The sequence below is a fragment of the Giraffa tippelskirchi genome, chromosome 5 (genome assembly GCF_054371585.1).
Source record: "Giraffa tippelskirchi isolate mGirTip1 chromosome 5, T2T-mGirTip1v1.2.pri, whole genome shotgun sequence".
NCBI lineage: Eukaryota > Metazoa > Chordata > Mammalia > Artiodactyla > Giraffidae > Giraffa > Giraffa tippelskirchi.
This window is the reverse complement of record NC_137279.1, coordinates 192,136,839-192,158,060: the sequence shown is the minus strand read 5'-3', so window position 1 is coordinate 192,158,060 and position 21,222 is coordinate 192,136,839. Positions and strand designations below refer to the sequence as shown.

At 55.1% G+C, this 21,222-nt stretch overlaps 1 protein-coding gene and 1 long non-coding RNA gene across 4 annotated transcripts in view; one reads left to right on the top strand and one right to left on the bottom strand.

Moving 5' to 3' along the window:
- HDAC4 (histone deacetylase 4) overlaps positions 1–21,222 on the top strand; it is a 294,013-nt gene that overhangs the window by 73,081 nt on the left and 199,710 nt on the right. Inside the window, exon 1 of one of the 3 annotated variants that reach the window (XM_081491298.1) lies at positions 20,814–20,880. The exons of the other annotated variants lie outside the window; for them this stretch is intronic. The gene's annotated coding sequence lies outside the window, so the exon portion shown is untranslated. Of the gene's footprint in view, positions 1–20,813; positions 20,881–21,222 lie in introns of those variants that run through there. 3 annotated transcript variants of the gene reach the window in all.
- LOC145506485 (uncharacterized) lies at positions 11,957–15,242 on the bottom strand. The gene is made up of 2 exons (XR_014053964.1): positions 12,825–15,242; positions 11,957–12,720 (listed from the first exon to the last, which is right to left on the bottom strand). It is a non-coding gene; the product is annotated as an uncharacterized LOC145506485 (long non-coding RNA).

Here is a 21,222-nt window from a genome sequence, read left to right as displayed (position 1 = left end):
ACGTTCATCACCCTTGTCAGACTCAGGCCCTTTTGATAAACATAAACACCCCTTGTCTTTGCGTGTTTGAAACTTGAGAACCGCTGACATCATTTCTGAAAGCAGATTCCAGCGAGGGTGTTTGCACACGTCTGCCCATCGGCCTCCCCTCCCCCAGCCAAGACCAACTGCCTGCCTGGTCCAGACGGTCCCACCTGCTGCTGCCCGGGCATAGGCGGCACAGAGGGGGCTGCCAGTGGCGGTAGGCGGGGGGGGACTCAGACGAGCAGGGGGCAGGCACGGAGAGGCCAGAGGGGGGTGGGGTGGGGGGCTGTGCGGCCTTGTTCCCCGTTCCCCACCCCCCACCGCCCGGGCGCACGACTCCCGGGCCTGCTGCCCTGAGACCATGGACCAGGACCAAACGTCTGTGTTTTCACGTTTTTCTCCTTGGTGACTGCAAAGTTTCAAAGCCAGCTCTTGAGGAAGGCGTTTTGCCAACGTGAAAAGATCAGGGGCACGCATCGCCCCAGCAGGAGAACCTGCCTGCAGGTCTGCCCAGCCCGCAGTGGTCCCCCAGGACCTTCTGGAGGGGCCTGGGCCCCGAGACGGCCGGCGGAGGCCCTGGCTCCTGTCTGGGGAGAAGTGGCCTGTGGTGGTCTGGGCGGGCCACGCGGCTGGACTCCGCACCCGCTTCTGGGCCTCGCCCTCCCGGCCTCGGAGCTCTGCCCAAGCTTGACCCTGTGGCCTGTGGGTCCTGAGCGTGCTGCTGCTCCCTGGTGGCCCGGGGCCTGGAGGAAGAGCTCAGCTTACACTCAGCCCATCAGGCAGGGCCGTGGCCGCCAAGTGGTTTCTTAAAAAGAATTCCTCCTCCCCCGGTTGATCTCTGGCATGCGGTGTCGGGGCGCTCTCGCGTCAGTAAGTCGTCATAAGCCCTCCGTTGTCCGGATCAGACATAAACAGCCAGCCCAGCCCCGCCGCTCCTGACTCCTGGCCAGCTCGGCGGCCCTGGGAGCGCCGGCATGGGCGGCCGGGGGACGGCGCCCAGCGCCTCTGTGTGCGGCCACGCCCTTCCTCCGAGGGCCCTAGCTCCCTGGACCGCCGCTCCACTGGTCACTGGGGTGGGGCCTCCTGTACTGAAGTGTGCATTTCTTGCCCCGGGCTCCCGTGTCCGTGACACCATGTCTTCACTGTGAGGAATGTCTGCCTCCCCCCAGTGGGTCGTCTGTGCGTGAGGTTTCAGTCTCAGTTGGCCTTCCTCTGGGAAGCCCTCACCCTTCAGACCCTAAGCCTTCTGTAGCCTCCTGTGAAACTCCTCTGACGCTTTTCATCAGCGCGTGCGACCTTCTGCGAGTCCCCGGGCGGAGTCCCACCCCGAGATTCTCTCTGTGGAAGCTTTTCCGCCGAGGCGCCCTGCCGCTGTTCCGCTGTTCCACCCGTGTCATCAGAAAGGGTGGGAACCAAATGACACGCCGTCCCCACAGCCCCAGTTCACGAGGGAGCGGGCTCGGGCCTGCGTCATGGCCCCTCCAGGGTGATGCGGACACAGACCCTGGGCCTCCAGTGTTTCCATGGGCTGTCCAGGCAGTCGGCACGCTGTAACTGAGCCCAGCTGGAGGTGAGTCCCGTAGAAATCCTGGCCTCCAGGACGTCTTCAGGGAGCTCGCATTCCTAACGGCCGTGGCGAGGGGTATGGGGGGGGGGCTTGCTTCCACCTTCAGGAGGAGTGGTGGGCCATCTGGGCCCCTGGCTGCGGGGGTGCAGACAAGCCATCAGAAGGTGGTTCTGGCCGCCCGGGCAGCCTGTGGGATGCTTGCTAGCAGGTGCAGGAGGTGCAGGCAGGGTGTGGCTGTTCCCTTGAGCTCGGCCAGTGGGTCTCCAGGCCTGCTCCAATTTCTAGGTGCCCACAGGGCCCAGAATGCTCCTTGGGGAGCTGTGTCCACACCCCATGTCCCGGTTCTGGTCCTGTGAAGCAGGCACAGTTTTTTAGGGAGAAGGGCAGCCACTGGGCCAAGTCCACGCCAGCCAGAAGCTGAACCCAGTCGTCGGGCTCCAGAGCCCTCAGTCTCTGCGTGTTGTGGCCTGTGCTCAGGCTGGGGTGAGGACCGTGTTTCTCAGGAGCGCCTATAAGTGACCAGCGGAGCCCAGGCGTCTGTGGTGCTGACCTCTGTGCCGGGCTGATGAGAGGGCCGCCCTGTCCCAGGTGGGCAGCGGAGGCCAGTCTTGCCGCCTGCACACCGGGGCCCCACGCTGCGGCCAGAAGCAGGGTCTGGAACCCAGTGCGCCTTCTGCTGCGGGGGGCAGGGCCCCTCCGCTCCCCTGCTGGGGCCCCCCCGCCCCGCGTCACCCTGGAAGGAGCCTCCCGGAGCATCAACTCAGCCGCGGGGCTGGGCGCTGCCCCCTGGGACACCGGCGGGCCAGCCGGCGCTTCCTCGCAGAGACTCGCAGACACGTGCGCTGGAAGGCCGTTGGTGCGTCGTTGGGGCTGGAGCCTGGCGCTCGCCAGAGCGGCTGCAGCTGCTCGGAGCTGAGGGATGGGGTCGCCTTGTTCTCTGCGTCTTGTGTGGGGGCCTCTGGTTTGTGTCCCTCCAGGAACCCAGCTGGGTGTGTTCCTGGAGGGACGCTCACCTGCCCCAGGTGGCCACTGCGGTGGAGGCAGGTGCTCCGCTGGCTTGGGGGGTGCTCAGCAGGACGGCCCGGGAGCTCTTGAGAAAAATCAAGGGGTTTAAAGAGCCACCTGCTTCCTTTTCCCAGCCCGCCCCTCTCTGTGCCCATCCTTCCGTCCTCAAGTTTTTTCCCAGATGTCACAAAATGTCTCCCATTCTCTTTGACGCCTGGCTGCTGTCTCAGTCCCTTTACCAGCACGTGTGCCACTTTCTTTGTTCGCTGTGCTTTTTTAATTGTCGTGAAATAGAAATAACACAGACTGACAATCTGAACTGTTTTTAAGTGTTGTACCTTCACAGTGCTGTGTCATTGTCAGCACCGTCTCTTTCCAGAACTGTTTCCTCATCCCAGACAGAAGCCCTTTCCCCGGAAGGATTAGCTCCGTTCCTCTCTGCTTGTCTGTCCCTGGGAGCCTGTCTCGGTGGGAGGTCTCATACAGGTGGGATCATAGATGTTTATCCTTTTGTGTCTGGGTTATTTCACTTGGCGCAGTATTTTCAAGAGTCATCCGTGTTGCACAGTGGATGAGAATCTCGTTCCTTTTTAAGGCTGGATAACGTTCCACTGTATGTATAGGTTGTATTTTGTGTATCCATTCATCCACTGATGGACACGTGGGTGGTTTCCGCTTGTTGGCTGCTGTGAATAACGCTTCTGAGAGCACTGATGTGCACGTGTCTAGTCTCTGCTTCTGCATCTCTGGGGAAGATACCTAGGGATAGAACCACCGGGTCACAGGGGCGTTCTGTTTTTAACTTTTGAGAAACTACTAAACTGTTTCCCACAGTGACTGTGCCATTTTGCATTCTCTTTGGCAATACCAGAGGGTTCCAATTTGTCCATTTTTCCCCCACATGTTTATTTGCCTCCTTGGTTTGTTTGCTTGTTTGTTGATGATAGCCATTCTGCTGATGTGAAGTGGTGTCGGATGGTGGTTTTAATTTGATGTCTAATGGATTGAACATCTCTTCCTGTGCTTGTTGGCCATGTGTGTCTCTCCTTCAGACAAATGTTTATGCAAGTCCTTTGTTCATTTTTTAATGGAGTGGTTTGTATTTTGTTGTGGAGTTGCAGGGGTTTTCCATATATTCTGGATTTATGCTCTGCAAATAGTTCTGCCTATTCTATGGGTTGTCTTTTTACTCCATAATGCGTGTCCTTTGATGTGCAGATGTTTTAATTTTGATGAAGTCCAGTTTATTTATTTTTTTCTTTTGTTCCTCATCCTTTCGGGGTCATGTCAAAGCTCCCACTGCCGACTCTAATGTCATGAAGGTTCCCCTCTGTTTTCTTCTAAGAGCGTTCGTTCTGCTTTTAGTTCTTACATTTAGTTCCTCGATCTGTTTTGAGTTCAGTTTTGCACATGGGGTGGAGTCAGGGTCTAGCTGCGTTCCTTGTCTTTGGGTATCCCGTTGTTTCGGCATCACTGGTTGAAGAGGACGTGGCTTGTTTATAAAGTTTTTCTTTGGAAGCATTCAGAGCCACAATCTCAGATCAGTATGCTGAGTCACTTCAGTCGTGTCCGACTCTGTGCGACCCCAAAGACAGCAGCCCACCAGGCTCCACCGTCCCTGGGATTCTCCAGGCAAGAATACTGAAGTGGGTTGCCATTTCCTTCTCCAGTGCATGAAAGGGAAAAGTGGAAGTGAAGTCGCTCAGTCATGTCCGACTCTTAGCAACCCCATGGACTGTAGCCTACCAGGCTCCTCCGTCCATGGGATTCTCCAGGCAAGAGTACTGGAGTGGGGTGCCATTGCCCTCTCCGTCAGATCAGTATAGATCTTGCTTTTTAAAAAAAGTTGATTAGATGGCTGATTGAGTTTTGGCTGCCCTGGGTCTTTGCTGCTGCTCTCGGGCTTCCTCTAGTTGCAGGGACCAGGGCTTCCTTTTGCCGTCACGTCTCTTGTTGGGAGGGTGGGCCCCAGAGCCAGCAGACTTCAGTGGCTGTGGCACACGGGCGTAGTTGCTCCGCAGCATGTGGGATCCTCCCGGACCAGGGAGGAAACCCACGTCTTCTGTGTGGGCAGGCAGATTCTTAACCACTGGACCACCAGGGACGTCCTAGATCTTGCTTTTCCTAAACAGAGGTGTGGTCTCCATCTTTACGGTTTCTCCTTCTCTGGCTCCAGTCCCTGCCACTGTGTCCCCTGAGTCCGCACCTCCCTTACCCTCCCCCACTCAGGTGCCCACCTCTCCAGGGATGCTCCAGGGATGCAGTTTGAGAGTGGCGGGCATGACTTTATACAGGGCACAGAGCAGGCAGAGTTCAGCCGAGGCTCACGGTTGACGACCCCTCTTACTTGTAGTCTCATGGGAATAGGGCCCTGCCCACCACGTCCTCAGTTTGCCAGCCTGGAGCCTCGTGATTTTCTGCCCAGGGATCCAGGACACGATGTCCATGCTGGCGCTGTCCAGCGCCTCGTGTGCACGCACAACCCCTGGCCTTGCCCAGTGCCCACCAGGAGCCCACACGCAGAGCCGTGGGCTTCACGGAGAGCTTTATTTATGCAGGATTTATTTATTTTATTTTAATGGGTTTCAGCATTGCTGTTCTCATATTTAATTGACACTACTTAGAGACCCAAGTTGCTATGTTCTCTTGGCTTTTGTTTTCCTTCTTTTCCTAACTTTCCGAGAATGCGCGGAGTGGACCTCTCTGCTCACGTTGGTGATTTGCAGCAGGACTGGCTTTCTTGTCGGGTGCCTCTGGGCTGTGTTTCTTTCTGCTAACTGTGGTTACATTTTGGCCTTTGCTTGTCCTAGTTGGGTTTGCAATTCAGGTTCTCTGAGCACTTTCTGTTTGAAAATATTCCTCAGATGCCAAGTTTCCCATTGTGATACGGCAGGTGTTTCTTTTTCCTTTTGAAAGCGGCCACCCAGTTTCACACTTTGAATTATGTTAATCCTCAGCCTTTGAAGGTTGTGTCAGCCTCTTCCTCAGCGCTTAATAAACGCACACCATTGTGTGTGTGTATCCTCCTCCAGATGGACATTCTGTAACTCACATTATAGAGGTCACTACAGAAACTGTATTTCGTTCTGAAATTGTCAGTTTTTCTTATGAGTGAAACATTCTAACAGCAATGCACAGTTCTTGCCTTTTTTTTTTTATTATTATTTTTAGTGAGTTTTACCTTTCTTTTTTTTTTTTCTTTTTTTTTTTTTGGAGGGAGCCATTTTTAAAGTCTTTGTTAAATTTGTTATAGCATTGCTTCTGTTTTATTCTTTGGGTTTTTCACCGCGGAAGCATGTGGGATCTTAGCTTCCTGACCAGGGATCGAACCTGTGCTGCCTGCGTTGGAAGGCAGGGTCTCAACCCCTGGGCTGCCAGAGAAATCCCTAAGCTGAGTGTTTGTGCCACTTCTGCCTGCTCGGAGGTGGGTGTTTCTTCCTGCACAGGCCCTATGGGTTTGTGACCTGGCTGTCTCCGGGCGCAGCCCTCCCTGGCCCTGGGCCCGAGCTTTCGTCCGTCAGATGCTTCCCTCAGTCCTGTGGGATCTTCCTTCCCCTCCAGTCCCAGCTGGGGAAGAGCTGGAGACAGAGGCATGGCTGCAGGCCTTCCTGCCGTGTTTTGCGTGATCTGTCGTGTTGTTGGGCTGTGTGTTCTTGGAAAGCAGAGGCTGACCTTTGTGCCTCTGTAGGCTTGCCCGGCACCCAGCAGATATCCTCCACAGAGCAGCCTCACCAGGAGTCAGCCAGATTTATTGGATGGCTTTTGTTTTCATGAAAGCAGTTTATTTTGTAAACGGGCAGGGGGTCCCCTGGCCCCCGGGGGGTGGTCTGTGAGAGTTCTGAGACAGAGTTTATTTTGTAAATGGGCAGGGGGTCCCCTGGCCCCCTGGGGGTGGTCTGTGAGAGTTCTGAGACAGAGTTTATTTTGTAAATGGGCAGGGGGTCCCCTGGCCCCCGGGGGTGGTCTGTGAGAGTTCCGAGACAGGGCTTTCCTTCCCACTGTGCTGTGTCTGCTGGTGGCTGGGAACGACAGTGGTGACCTTGCCCCGGCCCCAGCTGGCAGCAAACTCCGTGCCACAGCACGCCACCCAGGGCTTCCTCCCCACCAGGCATCACACGGAGGAGCCCGTTTCAGTTAGGAACATTCTGGACGAGGCAGGACGATTGTTCCTTCCATGCGCGCATCTCCTTGGCATCCTGGGCGATGAGGGGACGTGCACAGAAAGCCCTTCTCCTGCAGCCAAAGCACCACGAGCCGCTCAGCCAGCGAGTTGCCAGCTGAATTAACCACTCTTTTCACGGGACACCATCCTTGCTAGAAAGAACCACCACAGATCAACTGTGGTTATTCAGACCTGAGGACCTGCCGGGTATTTCCCTTAGAAGGAAGTCAGTCCATCACGTGAAGGGAAAGAGCCACCCGTGTGAGCCACCACGGTGACCCTTCAGCTGGAAGTCAGAGTCCTGGAGCGGTGCGTCCCCCCCGGGGTGTCTGCTGACCCTTCATACCTTGGGAAGCTCCAGGGGGAGCAGCTTCTTCCCGGGGACACAGTGCGGGGCTGCACTGGGGTGGCGGGCATGGCCAGGTGCACGGAGGTCACCCAGGACCCCGGCTCTGCTGTGGTCCTGGTGTGCCCCGGCCAGCTCCCAGCGACGCATCAGACAGGCACGCCCACGGCCATCCTGCAGCCGCGGAGATGCTCCCCCGGATCCAGCCGCGTCTTTGTGGCGCTTCCCGCGTCACTGCCGCCCAGACACCTGTCACAACATGTGGAGCTCGGAAGCAGAGGTGACGACTCCCCTCCTGAGCGATCCCGCCGGGGCTGGCAGACAGCGCCTCCTTCCACCAGCTCTTTTCAGTTTTAGAAAAGGTGCTTCTTTTTTTTCACCTAAAAATAGGTGATCTATGTTCATTATTATTTTGAAATGAATTAGGTTAGTATTTTTTTAAAACTCTCAGTTTTAACTTCTAATATGGTGGCTCAGATCATGAACTCCTTATTGCCAAATTCAGACTTAAATTGAAGAAAGTAGGGAAAACCACTAGATCATTCAGGTATGACCTAAATCAAATCCCTTATGATTATACAGTGGAAGTGAGAAATAGATTTAAGGGACTAGACCTGATAGACAGAGTGCCTGATGAACTATGGACAGAGGTTCATGACGTTGTACAGGAGACAGGGATCAAGACCATCCCCATGGAAAAGAAATGCAAAAAAGCAAAATGGCTGTCTGAGGAGGCCTTACAAATAGCTGGGAAAACAAGAGAAGTGAAAAGCAAAGGAGAAAAGGAAAGATATTTCCATCTGAATGCAGAGTTCCAAAGAACAGCAAGGAGAGATAAGAAAGCCTTCCTCAGTGATCAGTGCAAAGAAATAGAGGAAAACAACAGAATGGAAAAGACTAGACATCTCTTCAAGAATATTAGACATACCAAGGGAACATTTCATGCAAAGATGGGCTCGATAAAGGACAGAAATGGTATGGACCTAACAGAAGCAGAAGATATTAAGAAGAGGTGGCAAGAATACACAGAAGAACTGTACAAAAAAGATCTTCACGACCCAGATAATCACGATGGTGTGATCACTCACCTAGAGCCAGACATCCTGGAATGGGAAGTCAAGTGGGCCTTAGAAAGCATCACTACGAACAAAGCTAGTGGAGGTGATGGAATTCCAGTTGAGCTATTTCAAATCCTCAAAGATGATGCTGTGAAAGTGCTGCACTCGATATGCCAGCAAATCTCGAAAACTCAGCAGTGGCCACAGGACTGGAAAAGGTCAGTTTTCATTCCAATCCCAAAGAAAGGCAGTGCCAAAGAATGCTCAAACTACCGCACAATTGCACTCATCTCACACACTAGTAAAGTAATGCTCAAAATTCTCCAAACCAGGCTTCAGCAATACGTGAACCGTGAACTTCTAGATGTTCAAGCTGGTTTTAGAAAAGGCAGAGGAACCAGAGATCAAATTGCCAACATCCGCTGGATCATCAAAAAAGCAAGAGAGTTCCAGAAAAACATCTATTTCTGCTTTATTGACTATGCCAAAGCCTTTGACTGTGTGGATCACAAGAAACTGTGGAAAATTCTGAAAGAGATGGGATTACCAAACCATCTGACCTGTCTCTTGAGAAACCTGTATGCAGGTCAGGAAGCAACAGTTAGACCTAGACATGGAACAACAGACTGGTTCCAAATAGGAAAAGGAGTATGTCAAGGCTGTTTATTGTCACCCTGCTTATTTAACTTATATGCAGAGTACATCATGAGAAATGCTGGGCTGGAAAAAACACAAGCTGGAATCAAGATTGCTGGGAGAAATATCAATAACCTCAGATATGCGGATGACACCAGCCTGTGGCAGAAAGTGAAGAAGAACTAAAGAGCCTCTTGATGAAAGTGAAAGAGGAGAGTGAAAAAGTTGGCTTAAAGCTCAACGTTCAGAAAACTAAGATCATGGCATCTGGTCCCATCACTTCATGGGAAATAGATGGGAAAACAGTGGAAACAGTGTCAGACTTTATTTTTTTGGGCTCCAAAATCACTGCTGATGGTGATTGCAGCCATGAAATTAAAAGACGCTTACTCGTTGGAAGGAAGGTTATGACCAACCTAGATAGCATATTTAAAAGTGGAGACATTACTTTGCCAACAAAGGTCTGTCTAGTCAAGGCTATGGGTTTTCCAGTGGTCATGTATGGATGTGAGAGTTGGACGGTGAAGAAAGCTGAGTGCCGAAGAATTGATGCTTTTGAACTGTGGTGTTGGAGAAGACTCTTGAGAATCCCTTGGACTGCAAGGAGATCCAACCAGTCCATCCTAAAGGAGGTCAGTCCTGGGTGTTCATTGGAAGGACTGATGTTGAAGCTGAAACTCCAATACTTTGGCCACCTCATGCGAAGTGTTGACTCATTGGAAAAGACCCTAATGCTGGGTAGGATTGGGGGCAGGAGGAGAAGGGGACGACAGAGGATGAGATGGCTGGATGGCATCACCGACTCGATGGACATGGGTTTGGGTAAATCCCGGGAGTTGGTGATGGACAGGGAGGCCTGGCGTGCTGCGATTCATGGGGTCGCAAAGGGTCGGACACGACTGAGCGACTGAACTGATGGTAAATATTGATTGAGCTTCCCTGCTGGCTCAGCAGTAAAGAACCCGCCTGCCAGTGCAGGAGACGTGGGTTCCTTACTTGGGTCAGGAAGATGCCCTGGAGAAGGGAATGGCAGCCCACCTCAGTATTCTTGCCTGGAGAACCCATGGACAGAGGAGCCTGGCGGGCTGTGGTCCATGGGGTCTCAAAAAGTCAGACACGACCTTGCAGCTCAACAACAACAAATACTTTTAGGTCCCACCACGTCACAAAAGGTCTCTGGGGTCCTGTATAATTTTTAAGAGGGTGGAGGGGCTCTGAGACTTGAAGCTGTGGGAGCTGCTGTTCCAGACTGTCTGGGTGGACAAGCATATATTTCTTAAGGCACTTAATAAGACTTCATCCTCCGTGTTCTGAGGCCCCAAGGAGGCCGAGGAGGTGTGATGGGCTGTTGGGGGAAGTTGACCTTCCTGGGTGTGTGTGCCTGTGCGGGGGCTTGGGGGGTGCATCGGCCTGGCAGTTCAGGGTTTCTCCATGGTCTACCTGAGCAGGCAGGTGGTCTGAAGGGTGACAGGAGCCCTGCAGCAGGCCCATAGGCACTGCCGCACAGGACTTGCAGCTCTTTAAAGTGATTGATTACCTGCGCATGCATTATGCTTTTGTTACATTGAATTAGGGATTATTACACTTATCCCATAAATGGGTGCTAGCTGATGCAGAAGGAACTTGCTAGACTTTTTCTTCTCATTGAACCTTTTGTTATTTTGCAAAAAGATAAACTTCAGGGAAGACAGTGGACCCGTGTGGATCTTTGGAAAGCTACTTCTGAACCCAAGTTCTCAGAATAAATATAGTCACCTTGAAGATAAATGCCAGCGTTCGAAGTGCCGAGTCATAAAGAAAACAAGCAGGAAGGATTGGGAGAAATCTCCAGTAAGCAGCTTAGACAGAAACACTCTGAGTAAATAACCTTTTCTGCCTTCCGTAAAAGTGCAAACACATTTGCTGCTCCTAGAATCTTTGCGCTCAGCCTTCCTGGCCTTCAGGGGTGGTGAGAATGTGCTGGGGGCTGGTTGTTTGTGGGCAAAAGACCCATCTCAGTGTTTCTTTTCTTAAAAAAGAAAGTTTATTGAAGTATAGTTGATTTACACTGCTGTGTTAATTTCTTCTGTATAGCTAAGTGGCTCAATTATACATATCTATCTATTCTGGTTTGCATTTTTTTGCATTACGCTTTGTCACAGTGTATTGGATATAGTTCTGTGTGCAATACGGTGGGACCTTGCTGTTTGTCCGTCCTATAGATAGTCGTTTGCCTGTATGTTTCTTAAAAGCACCTACTCCTTACTCAATATTTTCCCAAAGTTTATGTGATGTTGACCCTCCTTAAGATTTCTCTAAACCTAGAAAAATATTATCAAATTCTGTGAAACTGAAAGTGCCTTCATTCTAGAACCTGCTGGGGAGAAAAATGAGACAAAAATTCTGTGCAGCTTGTACTTACGTGTGGAGATGTAAACCCTACACGGAATATTGGGGAAAGACTCCGAGAGCACCTTCTCTGGTTATTCCCAGCCTAAGGTTCTGTTGCAAGAGCGTTGTGACACAGGGAAAGTAGAGAACTTACGGAAATACGTGAGAATGTTTCTTTTTTTAAAATAGAAACGATGAGATAAGTATTCCAGTTTTCGTAATGAATACAAAAAAGTCCCCAAATTTGGAGGAAATGAACAGTTTGTATAAATAGTTAAGGATTATTTGAAAGCAGAAGCAAGGCTTTTTCACAGTGGGAACTTCTAGATGCCTTGTCCTAACAGCAGTGTAGTAAGTCACCTGTTCACTACATTTGAGATGTCGACAGGGCTTCCCTGATAGCTTGGTTGGTAAAGAATCTATCTGCCTGCAGTGCAGCAGACCGCAGTTTGATTCCTGGGTCAGGAAGATCCCCTGGAGAAGGGATAGGCTGCCCACTCCAGTATTCTTGGGCTTCCCTGGTGGCTCAGGTGGTAAAGAATCCGCCTGCAATGCAGGAGACCCGGGTTCAATCCTTGGGTTGGCAAGATCCCCTGGAGAAGGGAAAGGCTACCCATTCCAGTATTCTGGTCTGGAGAATTCCATGGACTACAATCCATGGAGTTGCAAAGAGTTGGAGATGACTGAGTGACTTTCACTTTCACTTAGAAATGTCGATAGTGTTGGTAAGATGTGAAAAACCATCAGAGATAAACAGAGAACTCCCAAAGACTCAACAGATTCACAGATTATAAGAAACCCACTATAATCAGTCTATTTTGTATTTGCCAGTAATTAATAGAAAAGTGCAATAACAAAGTAGACAGTTTTGATTACATGAGATTCCCGATTTCTGCAGAAAGGATCTCAGGAGTTACATTTCCTTGTGTCCCTATTTAGCGTATCGTCTGTCCCGGGCTAGAGGGGTGCTGCGGTCAATTCTCTGTGATTACCTTCACATTTATTTTCTGTATTGACTTATTGCTTTCTTAGCCTGATTCAGGTGTGCCTCTAAATTTTTTCCCCTGCACATTTATTTTAATTGTGATTATGGAATATTTTACCTCTGAAGAACGTGAGGAGTGTCATTTAAAGGAGGAAACAAGCCGGAGCCATGCGCTCGCCCCCTCTAGGCTCGGCGCTGTTGGCAGGGCTTCTGTGTGTTTGCTTTAAGGAATTCAGCCCTTGGCTTTAAGAAATTCGTCTGTCCGTGTTCCTCAACAATGTGGCTTCATTTTACGTGTTTGTGAACCTGATGTAAATGGAATCATACTGTATGTTTCATGATTTTTTTTTTTTAACACGACTATTTTGGAGGCTGATTCATGTTTATGCATGTAGCTGTGGCTGATTTTCGCTGGTGCTGAGCGATCGGTTTTGTGAGTTTTCACAGCTTACTCGTTTTCCCATGGTTGGCCCTGCAGCAGGCCTTGGGTTGCTGCTACCTTCAGACACGGCTTTCGGCATCCTCCGTGCTGCTTTCTGGCACACGTGCGGGGTCTTCTGAGGGTCCCTGTTGAGGAGTGGAGTGCCAGTCCATCCCCAGGGGCTGCCCAGCGCCCTCCTTCCCTGACACCCACCCGGGCTCCTGCCAGAGGCTGGGAAACTGGATCTTACCATGTTCGCCTTAGGTTCCAGGGACTGTAGCGTCCTGCTGTGGGCATTGATGGCTTTTCTTTTGATGTCCCCGTTTTTCTGTTCAGTTGTCCGTTCCCTTCTTCATCTGTACAATTGCTGTCTCTGGCTGTGTGTGTGTGGGGAGGGGGGGAGGCACACACACGTGTGTATTTCCTTCCAGTAGCTGGATGCAAAGCCATTGTTAGACGGGTATGTTGCTTTTTACAGATGTCTTATCTTTTCACTCTGTGGTCTTTCTTAATGAATACAGCTTCCTGATTTTAATCTTATATCTATTCTGTTTGCATACCATTGCTTCTCTTTGGATCTTACTCTGCTGAAAGTGACATCCTTGAGAAGTTTCTCTAGCAGTTCCCGCAGTAGTAAACTCTCATGTTCTGTCTGTCTGAAATGGCATTCTCTCCCCAGCGCTGTGGTCTGCTGTCACGGGGTGGACACTTCCGGGTGGACAGCTGTTTCTTCCAGCACTGTGAAAATATTGTCGGCCCGCAGAGTTCCACTGCCGCTGTTTGAACGTCCCTGCCCACACTCCTGTCCCTGCAGGAATCTGCCGCTTTCCTCTCGGTGTTTTTGTGGTCTTTCTAAGCATTTTCTGCTCCGTTTTCACTGAGTGTTTTCATTTTATCCATCTTAATGTTTTTTGGAGTTGCTGAAGGTGGAGGGTTAATGTCTTTCAAAAAATTGGGGGGAAATTTTAGCCCCTTTTCCGTTTTTCCTATTAACTTTGAATTTTGCTATAATTTCAGACTTAGAGACAGCAGCAGTACAGAAAATTACCGTACACATTTGTATTTTTAAAAATGAACTTTCTCAGACTCATTTGAAAGTGAGTGGTTGATATGACACCCTTCCCCCAACGGAGGCATCGCCCAGGAACAAGGGCGGCTTGTCAGCAGCCGGCCTCAGCGAGCTATTAATACCAACCATGCCCGGTGTTATCTCCCCGGGGGCCTGACTCACGTTTTGCCAGGTGTCCCAATAAAGCCTCGATCTCAGGAGGGGCCCCCATGGCAGTCAGGGTCCCCTAGCTTCTGACCCTGGTTTCTGTACCCAGTGATGGTTCTCACCTGAAGCTGCTGCTGTGATGATGGTGCTCTTGGTGGCCTTCTAGTCCTGTCCTTGTTAATTCAGCCCTTGGCTTTTTCCTATAAAAAGGACTCCCCTTTCTTATATGTCTGTTCATGTGTCTGTGTTTTGCTCTTGCTTAGTCACTGAGTCGTGTCCGACTCTTTGCACCCCATGGACCGTAGCCCGCCAGGCTCCTCCGTCCATGGGATGTTCCAGGAGAGAATACTGGAGCGGGTTGCCAATTCCTCCTCCAGGGGATCTTCCCGACCCGGGGGTCGAACCCACATCTCCTGCTTGGCAGTCAGATTCTTTACCACTGAACCAGCTGGGAAGCCTGACAGGGTTCTCAAGATGTCAGAGAGACCACACTTACGTTCGTTTGGAGTAGCGGGCTGTTCACTGACCGGCTTGTGGTCCCCTTGTCACCGTGATCTCCTTTGGTGCCCAGACTGCAGGTCTGGCTGGTGGGCGCCCCGCTGGGCCGAGCCCGCACCTGTGAGCCCTTTACCCTCTGCGACACAGCGAGGTGTTCTCGTGTCCACATGGTCCCCCCGCCCCGGAGTCAGCTGGTTCTCCGCAGAGGCCGGGCTCCGTTTCCAGGGGCTGGTGTTTAGGAAGCAGGCTCAGCGTGCTGGAGATGCTGCCCAGCGCCCAGCGCCGGGACACGGAGATCCGTGTGAGCGCTGCCTCGGGCACACACGCACACACGCTCACCTAGAGGCCCGTGACCTCGCGCTTTGCTTCCAGCTCAGCCCAGCCTCACAGGGTCTCTTAAAGGCCCTTCCTCTTTGCCATGTGTGTGACCGACTCTGTCCGACACGGGGACGCGTGGCTCCCAGTCTCCACAATGTATTTACCCGTTTGTCCAACCCCAGAGAGCCCGGAAGTCGTTAGTCCACGCCTCTGTGAGAAAGACTGCTGTAACGGGAGCTCAGTCCTTGCTCAGGGGTGAAGTCCAAGCATCGTCCAGATACTGTGTCCCGGGCTGCGCGGGCTGGTTCTTACTGCCCCTTCCCCCGCCCAGGGCGTCACGCTCTTCATGTGTAGGGGGTTTGGGGTCATCGTTTCTGCTTTTATCTCCCCGTGCAGTATTTTCACTTGTTTGTTTGCTTTACTTTTTGAGTGCGTAGGACATGAGGGTGGCCCCGAGGCCAGTGCTGTGCAGGAGCCTGGACGGAGGAGTGGTGTCCATCCCCCCACCCCTCTGACTTCTGTCCCTGGACCTTGCGCCCACCGCAGCCCCACCCTGGCCCGCGGAGGAGCATCCCACAGGCCGCCTCTGTTTTCCGCCGCAGCACATCCGCCCCGTCCCTCCCGGGGCCCCGCCCCGCCCCGCCCGGTGCGCTCACCACCTGCCGGGCCTCGCTCCTGCGTCCTGCGGTCAGGCCTCCACGAGGGGCCCGCATGGCGCCTGCAGCCTGCTCCGCAGTGCCCTGGTGCTGGCGCGCTTCGCTGCGGTGGGAGATGTGTCTCCGGACTCACGAGCCGAGTGACCGCGGGCCTAGGAGGGGCAGGCGTCGGGCACTGCCGGGCGCTGCCGGGTGAGCCGGTGCGGGCGCGCGCTTTCCCGCAGGCTCTGTCCCCACAGCGCGCGGGCAGAGGCCGTTACTGTTTGTCCATCTGACCGAGAAGGGGGCCGCAGCGTGAGGCCTCTTCTCTATCTTTATGCCTTCAGCCTGGTTTTCGGTCAGGACTTTACTCTCTGTTCCCACAGTTTTTAAGAGTTGTTTATATGCAAGGGGTATGAGCTTTTATCTGTGAGAGTCTGCAAACAATTTCTCCCAGTTTGTCAGTTATTTTGTGAATTCTTTACGGTGAATTCTCCATATTCTTTACACTTTTGCCCTGTTAACCGCCTCTCCCGCCTCCCCCTGTGGTGGTTCAGACAGTACCAAGTTCTGTTTTTTCAACTGCATCTGGCTTTTGAGTTGCAGTTAGAAAACCTCCCTCTGTTCCCAGGCCACCTGCTCTTCTGGGCTCGCCTCTCCCATCCTGGGCAGGTGGCCCCTGTCCGTACGGGGATTGCTCTTGGGTGTGCTCTTTCCCTGGGGGCACCCAGGCCTCCGTCAGCACCACGTTCCTCTTCTCCCGTCCTCTGTCCAGCTCTGTCTAATTGATCGTGTCGCTCATTCATTCATCTTCGGCTTTTCATCATTAGCGTTTTCATTTCTACCGGTTCTGCTCAGATCATTCTCGAATGAGCCTGACGGTTTCCTGCATCAGTGACGCTAGTTCACGATCAGCGGATCAGCGGAGGCTACCTTGGTGATCTCATTCACCCCTCCCTCAGCTGTTTCTCGGTGAAGCTGCAGCTCCTACAGTTTCTCTCTGGCGGGTGAGAGACCGAGACGCAGATGGGTCCTGGGACCCAGGGCCCAGCCACCGCTGAGTGGAGGCCCCGGGTCATCCACGTTCTCCTCCGTGACCCTTGGGGGGCCCCGTTTCCTCAGACCTGTTGTTGGGATGATCTTGTGGTCACATTAGATTTTCCTGTAATTGTAGTTTGTTCTGGCCTGACTCCCGCTGCCTGGATTTTTTTTTCCCCTGTGCTGTGATCTTTGGCTGTGACTTTCCGCCCATGCAGTGTTCCCCGGGCGTCCTGGTGCGGCTGACAGCATGCTCGTCCAGGGAGGATGCGGGCCTTATGCAGGTGCAGCAGCAGCCCCTGTGGACGCAGTGCTCTGCCCTGGGGTCGGCCGGGTCCGCCCGGCGCCCGCGAGGTGGTCCGTGACCGCCGGGTCTGCCCAGCCCCCACGAGGTGGTCTGTGACTGTTGACTCCCAGGGGAGCTTCCTTCTTGGTCTGCCACCTCCCGGCCCGCGTCCGGCACAGGCGTGGACACATCCCTCCAGAGGAGCTGCAGTCTCCCTGCCCCCTGCCTGGACCCCTGATGTCCTCCTGCCCCGAGGGTCCTTAAACAGTGACGGTGACCCCGCGAGCTGTGGCCGAGGCGGGTGGCCTTGGGACAGCCTCAGGAGAGGCCCCGGGCTCCGCGCCCTTCCTTCTCCCTGAGTTTCTGCCCTCGGAGCGGCTTCCTTTCTGTCCTGCCGACTCAGCTGGATGCAGGTTTCGGAACGTCGCCTGCCACCTGGCGAGACACAGCCTCCTCCGTGGCCAGCGCTCTGAGCTGGCCGTGTGTATTTTTATTCTGCTCGTTCATCTGGCTGCACCAGTTCTTTGTTGTGGCATGCGGGATCTTAGCTTCCCGATCGGGCATCAAACCCGGGCCCCCTGCACTTAGGGCAGGGTGCGGAGCCTGCGCTCGGCCGTCAGTGGCCGCGTTCCACGCGGGGCTCGCTGTCTGGGAAGACGGGCCCGCAGGCCGTCTGTGGGGGCCGAGTGTCTCTTAACTGTGGTGACAGCGTCTTCCTTGTCGCCCCCTCGTAGACTGGAGACCAGGGCGAGCCATGACCCTGGTCCTGAGGTCACTTAGGAGGGGAGTGGCCCCCAGCCCCAGGTCCCTCCATGCAGCAGGCTCACCTGCCTGGTCTAGTGTCCAGTCCTTATCCAGGTGGTGCCCTGCGTGGCCTCGTTGGGTGGCAGTGGGCACTCTGGGTGTCTGGGTGCTTCTGATGGTGAGGATTTTATCTTAACGCTGCACGTGAAAGTGAAAGTCGCTCATTCGTGTCTGACTCTTTGCGACCCCATGCACCATAGCCCACCAGGCTCCTCTCTGTCCATGGAATTCTCCAGGCCAGAATACTGGAGTGGGTAGCCTTTCCCTTCTCCAGGGGAACTTCCCGATCCAGGGATCGAACCCAGGTCTCCCGCATTGCAGGCGGATTCTTTACCGGCTGAGCCAGCAGGAAAGCCCAAGAATTCTGGAGTGCGTAGCCATTCCTTCTTCAGGGGATCTTCCTGACCCAGGGATCGAACCCAGGTCGCCTGCATTGCAGGCGGATTCTTTACCATCTGAGCCACCAAGGAAGGCCCATAATGCTGAGCTCCCTCGAATGCCAGCTGAGGATATCTGCGTGTGGTCTTCGTGACTCGGGGTTTTTCCTTGAGACGTTCATGGAGCAGTCATCTCTGTCTGTTACTTCAGCGCTGCGGGAACCACACCATCCCCTCTCCTCTCTGAGCGCTGGGTCCCCGGAGGCCTGGAGCACCCCTGGGATGAGGCTGGCCCTGGCCCTGAGCTCCCCCCTGCCCCGCACGGCACCCCAGGGAGAAGGTGCTGCTTCGTCATCTACGGCACGAGCTCGGTTACTGTCTCCACAGAGGAATCTCACATGGAAACGCAGTCTAACGCCTGCTTTTTAATGTTTGTTTAAGACGGAAGCGTGACGTTCTGTAAAAACCTTGAGTCTCGTGTGTGCCCTTGAGGGTCTGGGCTGTCCTCGCCCGCTGGGTCCCCTTTGCCCTTTCCTCGAGCAGTGATCACACCGGCCCTCTGCACTCAGCATCAGTCGTTTCTGGAGTCTCATTTTCAACTTGCCGGTGACACTCGGGCCTTGCATTTCCCGGATGTTCCCGGATGTCAGGTGTCCCAATGTCACTGGACGGGACACAGATGTCCCCTGTGTCTGTGCACAGGGACAGCTGACGCCAGTGAGGATGCCTCACCCTGCCCGCTGTGCAGTCCGTGACACGTGCTGCCTGGTGGGCCCGTGCCAGACGTTGCTTCACAGGGCAGAGCCAGTGCGCCGTTGGCTGCAGTCATCCTTACTCACATGCCGTGGAGGCTGCTGAGCGCCAGCCTGGGCGTCCCAGCATCCAGGTATGCAGAACGTCCCAAGGAGGCTATCACGCTTTGGCCTTGGGCTTCTGGGCACCCTTTCTGGGAGATTCTGGGTTTTTTTCCTTTGTAAAATAGAATGTGCTCTTCCTGAACCGGTAGAGGTATTATGAACCAGTCAGTTTATCCCATGCCTGTGTGATTTTTTTTAACTGTAGGTGAACACCGTTGAGGTTTGTTGCAGAGATGATTGTGGATGGGTTTGCCGCGTGACCTGATGGGGGTTCGTTCTCACTCAGAGGCTGTTTGAGTAGCACGTGGGGGTGGATAACAGCGACTGTCTGTCGCCTTTGCCCTGAGGCCTGCCTGGTGGCCCTGCCCAGGCTCAGCCTCCTGATGAGACGCAGCCTGCAGGGAGTGAAGCCAGAGGCAGATGCCAGGAGTGCAGTGGGCACCCCTCCCTGAGACCTGCCCGCCGCCGGCTCGGTCCAGCAGCCCCGTCCAGGGCTCTCAGACAGGGCTGCACAGGAGCAGGAGCTGGCGGGTCAGAGAGCCAGCGCTGCAGTGACGTCCAGCCTGCGCCTCCCGCAGGGCTCAGGGCCTCTTCTCAGACCCAGGCCCCCCGGTCAGCGCCCGCAGCCTGTGGAGTGTCCCTCTTAGAGCGCCCCTTCCTCGGCCACGTCCAAGGCCCCTGCGGCGGGAGGAGAGTGAGTTCTGAAGTCCTGTCGGCCCCGTGCTGGCCGTGACTTTGAGCGCTGCTGTCCGGGGAGATGGAAACGCACGGAGCCCTGGGGGCTTCCCCCCGACCTGGCCCGCAGCCCCCAGATCCACCGGCTGTTGGGGTTTCCACCGGTCAGGTCGGCCTTGCCACTTGCGTGTGCCGCTCGGGAGAAAGGTCCAATTCTCCTGAGCGGAGTGTCCACCCTGAGGCCAGGCGGTGGCCCTGGGCCGCGCAGCGGTCGACCCGTGTCCCTCGGGCGCCTGGCTCGTCGCGTGGGGTCGGGCTCTGTCTGCCTGAAACCCAGGGACTGCCTCGGCCCCCGGGCCTGGTGCTCGGGCGGGTGGAGGTGGCAGAGGGCCGCCCAGGGCTGGGCGTGGGGGTGGCTCCTGGGCATCCAGGCCGGGCATCGCAGCGTGCACCTCCTGCGGCATGGGCTCATGTGCTTTCTTAACCAGCCCCGCGGCCTCCCCAGGTCCACCGTGCCCCAGGGAGCCGGCCACCTCCCGTCCTGGCCGGGCTCCACCTCCGCACGTCGCCGAGGCCGAGGCCGAGGCCTCATCCCAGGTGTGGGCCTCAGGTGGCTCCTCCGTCCCTCACGTTTGAACGTGGATGGAGAGATTAGGAACAGAGCTCAGCTGAAATGAAGAACTGTGAGCAGGCGGTGTGGTGGTTAGCTGGATGTGTGGGGTGTCAGCCAGGGTGTGCGGGGATCATTCAGGATGTGGGGTTCAGTCAGGGTGTGGGGTGTCAGCCTGGATGTGTGGGGATCATCTGGGTGTGGGGTGTCGGCGGGCTGTGTGGGGTTCAGTCAGGATGTGGGGTGTCAGCCTGGATGTGCGGGGATCAGCCGGGTGTGGGGTGTCAGCGGGCTGTGTGGGGTGTCAGCTGGGCTCTGTGGGGTTCAGTCAGGATGTGGGGTGTCAGCCTGGATGTGCGGGGATCAGCCGGGATGTGGGGTGTCGGCAGGCTGTGTGGGGTGTCAGCCAGGCCGTGTGGGGTTTGGTCGGGATGTGGGGTGTCAGCCTGGATGTGCGGGGATCAGCCGGGTGTGGGGTGTCGGCGGGCTGTGTGGGGTTCAGTCAGGATGTGGGGTGTTAGCCTGGGTGTGCGGGGATCAGCCGGGTGTGAGGTGTCAGTGGGCTGTGTGGGGTGTCGGCCTGGATGTGCGGGGATCAGCCGGGTGTGGGGTGTCGGCGGGCTGTGTGGGGTGTCGGCCTGGATGTGCTGGGATCAGCTGGGTGTGGGGTGTCGGCGGGCTGTGTGGGGTCCAGCTGGGCTGTGTGGCCTTGGCGCTGAGCCTGGTCTGGTGGCCCTGGCCCTCCTGTAAACAGCGCTCCGGCTGAGCTCCAGGAGCCCTGAGCCCGAGTCTGGGGTGACCCCGCGTCTCATCTGCTTGTTATGTAACGTGACAACACGGGCATGAAATAGAAACCAGATGTCGGGGCGGAGCCGTGAGTCGCTCGCCCGCGAGCGCGGCGGCACCACTGGGGTTTCTGCTGCGATCCAGCCCAGTGCCCTGGGAGGCCTGGCTCCGGAGGGCCCTGCCCCGAGACGGAGGCCTGGTGGAAGGTAGGGAGCAGACGCCGCGGGCCTCTCTCTACTGAGAGCTGCGTGGGGCTTCCCACGTGCGGTGTAGCGCTCGCCGTCCTGGGAGACCCGTGACTCGCTCCCAAGGGCCCGCTTGGACGGTGAGGCCAGCGAGGGGTGAGCGGGCTCTGTGCTGCTCCCACTCGCGTGCCGGGGCTCCGCCTGGGCCGAGACTGCAGGCTGTGGGCCTTGGGCTGGGGAGTGGCTGGAGCGCCTGGAGGGGTCAGATGGGGGCTGCTGGCAGCCGGCGGAAGGACTGGGGGTCCACGCTGGGCGGCTCAGCGGCAGGCTCCCGCCCGGCCAGGCCCCTCCTGGACACCCGGA